The 3,933-nt window shown below is 46.3% G+C and overlaps 1 long non-coding RNA gene across 1 annotated transcript; it reads left to right on the forward strand.

Annotated features, from left to right (window-relative positions):
* The first annotated feature begins 525 nt into the window (after positions 1 to 525).
* LOC118528394 (uncharacterized) lies at positions 526 to 2,755 on the forward strand. The gene is made up of 3 exons (XR_004913626.2): positions 526 to 561; positions 1,501 to 1,708; positions 2,351 to 2,755. It is a non-coding gene; the product is annotated as an uncharacterized LOC118528394 (long non-coding RNA).
* The last annotated feature ends 1,178 nt before the right edge of the window (positions 2,756 to 3,933 follow it).

Here is a 3,933-nt window from a genome sequence, read left to right on the forward strand (position 1 = left end):
GCTATGCACAGTGCTTCCTCGAAGCTTCTGTCCCCTCTGGCTTCTACTGTCTCTAGTGACACAATGCCTTCTCTCTGCTCTGCTCTGGCTCAAGCTGCTGTCTCATCCAGACATTAGCCTCAGGCACAGCTTCCATGGCCTCATGGCCCCAGTGCTCCTTCTGTGTCTCTTGACTTCTCTCCACTCCTGATGGACCAACTGTCTCTCCATCCCTGGACAGAAATCCTGAAAATCTGAGTGTGGGACAGGTTTCCTATCTGGTCATCTTACGGGCTGCCACCCCTCCTTATGGGGGCTCCTCAGACCTCCCCCTGGGCAGGAGTGAGGAGTGGGTGCTTTGGTCCTAGCGAGGGGACACGGATCTGGCCAGCACCTTGCACCAGATTGGTGCAATTTCTCTTCCCGGCGTATCCATCCATCCACGCCATCAATATTTAAGTACTCTCACGTGCCAGGCTGTGGGCAGGGAAGCATAAGAGAATTAAACATTCTTCCTTGCAGGAGCTCTCGGTCTGCAGAGGGAAAACCACAACCAGCTTCTAAGACAGTGCCCCAAACACAGTGAGTGGGACGGCAGGGCGCCAGGGATGAGGGTGGGTGGGCAGCGAAAGCCATCTGGAGCAGGGCTGAGTGCTGGGGGCCAGGTCGGAGAGAAAGGCTAGAACTGTCCCGCCATCCTCACCTGGCCCGGGCCTGGAGTGCTGCTGGCCGGCACCTCGTCGGCCTCGCTGTGGGGCAGAAACAACGTGGTCTCATTTCAGGGAAATGGGGCATCTTTGCCCCTTGGCTCCATCAGTTATACCTCTGGTTTTGACCTAAAGTTTGGCTTTTGGGGGACACTGCGAGCTGTGGCTGCCAGCACGAAGAGGGGGCCAAAATAATAATAGTATCTATGTCTTTGCCCCAGACACCCCACCCACCCACACTGTGCTCTGGTGCAAGAGACTTGGAGCAAAACCAGAAGGCAAGGTCCTGAGCCTCGGGGGCCGCCGAAGGGCTGGGGAGCTGGCTGGGCTCTGGGCTCCCTGAAATCCTCAGACTATTTTTCAAACATTGGGGCATTGGTTAAAATCCAAAGTCAGTTTTTCCACGTTAGGTTTTCCCCCCTCCATTTAACCCTGCTTGTCGCTCGGTGGAAATTTAACCTTCCTGTGGGCGTGCGTGTGTGTGCGTGCATCCCACAGCCCACTAGCACTCAACAGAACAAGTTGGAAACAATGTTTACAGTCGACGCTATGTCATTCTATACTAAAGAGGAGTTGTATGGGCTGAATTGTGTCTCCCACCCCAAGTCATATGTTGAAGTTCTAAACCCAGAACTTGAGAATATGACTTGATTCCGCAATAGGGTCTTTCCAGGTATAATTAGTTAAGATAAGGTGACACGGGAGTAGGGTGGCCTTAACCAATGGGACTGGTGTCCTTCTTAACGAGGGTAATTTGGACACGGACACACATAGGGAGAATGCCATGTCAAGACTAGATCCGTATCTCCAGCAGCCAAGAAACTTCCAGAAGCTGGCAGCGAGGCCTGGGACAGTCTTCCCAGCACCTTCGGAGGGAGCATGGCCTTGCCAACACCTTGATCTTGGACTCCAGCCTCCAGAACGATGACACAAGACATTTCTGTTGTTTAAACCACTCGGTTTGCTGTTGTGGGAGTCCCAGGAAACCCACACAGGATTTGCGATGCTGTTGATTTCCACTGGTGAGTCATTAAAAGGCATTCTTTTCAATTGCTTGGGATGCATTTTATTATTTTTTTTCTAGCACATACTTTCCTTTTTTGCTAATTGTTTGTAGGGTACAGGTAAACTAATAAAAAATGAATCTGCTTTTCTTCTCCACACACTAGGACTATAGTGTTCTTTCCTTCTTCTTTCCAGTATCCCTGTGTACTTAACCCACATCTGCCTCATTGTTTCTCCATCACGTTAAAACAAAATAACACCTCCACCCAGGCTTCCACCCTCTGAAATGGGGAGCAATATGCCTGGATGGGCAAGATAGGGTTCTGAAGACAAACCCTTTGGTTGCACAATCTCTGCTCCATTCTTTATTATCTTCAAGACCTCAGGTTTGTTACAAAGCTTCCAAAATCTTTTGTCTCCAACTGTAATATGGGGACGTTAACATCTTATGAGATCCGAAAAGGTCATACACAAAAGACACAAAATACATACACAAAATACATTACCCAGGCAAAATATTATTCCAAAGGGCCGAGTTTACTAAGATGCATTAAAGTTGCTCATTCACTTGGTAAACACAATCAAGAACTTTCTACCTGTCATGGAATGTTCTAGGTGTTGGAATGCAAACTAAAGCAGAATATTCCTTACCCCTTTAGGACTTCCCAGTCCAACTGGTGTGTCAGCACCAGAATGTGACTAAAGCTATGGGAATGATATCTGCCTGACTTTTTCAGCCATCAGTGACAGAAACCCAACTCAAATCCATGAAAACAGAAAAGGAAATTTATTGGCTCCCTTCACTGCGAAATCTAAAGGCAAATAGATGGCTTCAGGCGTGACGGATCCGGGTACACAAACAACGCTATCAGGAATTGACCTCTCTCTACCTCTTGGTTCTCCTTTGTCCTGTGTTGTCATTCTTAAACCGGTGACACAGTGGCTGCCAAAATCTCCCAGCTTACAACTGTGCCCATTTAGGGATGAAGCAGTAAAATCTCCTGCCCAAAGATGTCAACCAAAATCCTTGGGAGTCAAAAACTAATGTTGTAATGTATGGTGATTAACATAATATAATAAAAATAAATTAATTAATAAAAAAAATCCTTGGGAGTGTTCTCACTGGCTTGGTTTCACTCACATCCCTGTCTAGTGACCTCATTATGTGGCTATGGGTTAGAAATACACCAAATGACCATGGCTGGCTCATGGGCCCATTCCTGGTGCCAGGGAGGAGGGCCAGCTCCTCTCAAGCCAGAAGGATAAAATGTGGAAGAGAAGTGGTCTCCCCAAAGGAAAATCAGGAACAGGGAATGAATGCTGAGCAGGCAGAAACAATAGAAGTCTGTTATAGAACAGAGGAGGAAGGAAATTCTCTGTCCAAGAGAGGAGTGAAGGTGTCAGAGGAAGCCTCAGGAAAGGGGAATGCTTTGTGCCAAATACTTAAGCATGTTTGCCAGAGGAGAAGTCATTCTGTCAATTTGGGATGAGGTTAATCTAACAAGGACCTTGAGTTCCCTGCCTGCAGGTGAGACAACAGACAGACCTCCATGGTTTTCTTTCCTGGATTGTATATTTCAGTTCTAGAATTTCCATTCAGTTCTTTTTTTATAGTTTCTATTTCTCTGCTGAGATTTCCCATCTTTTTTATTCATTGTGAGCATATTTTCCTTGATACCATTGAACACAATAATAATAGTTGCTGTAAAATGCTTATGTGATCATCCCAAAATCCAAATCGTCTTAAGGTGGTCTCCCTGGATTGTCACTTCTCTTGAGAGTAAGCCACACATTTCTGGTTCTTTGTGTATCAAGTAATTCTGGGTTGCATCCTGGGCATGATGAAAGTTATATTGTGAGGGCTTTGGACTCAGTTATATTTCTCCAAATATCATTGTTACTGTTGTTAAGCATGACATTAAGTTGATGGGGCTAAACCTTCCAACTGTGTCTCTTGGTGTTTTTAAGTAGGTGGACATTATAGTGGGCTGGTGGCGAGAGAGCACGTTCCCTCATCATCCTCTTTCCCTGCATGCCCAGATGAGGAACTTTCTCTCAGGAACCAAACACACATATCCTGGCATGCTCTGATGTCAAGGAAACATGACTAGAGAGACTGATCTTTGTGTTCTCGGAAGCTGCCTAGGAGACTGTGATTTTAATTTCTAGCATCCCATAAGGCAATAAATTGGTCTTAGCTCTCATTATAAAGCTTTGTACTTTAGAGAAGTAGGGAGGAGCT

This window comes from Halichoerus grypus, chromosome 13 (assembly GCF_964656455.1).
Source record: "Halichoerus grypus chromosome 13, mHalGry1.hap1.1, whole genome shotgun sequence".
Taxonomy (NCBI): domain Eukaryota; kingdom Metazoa; phylum Chordata; class Mammalia; order Carnivora; family Phocidae; genus Halichoerus; species Halichoerus grypus.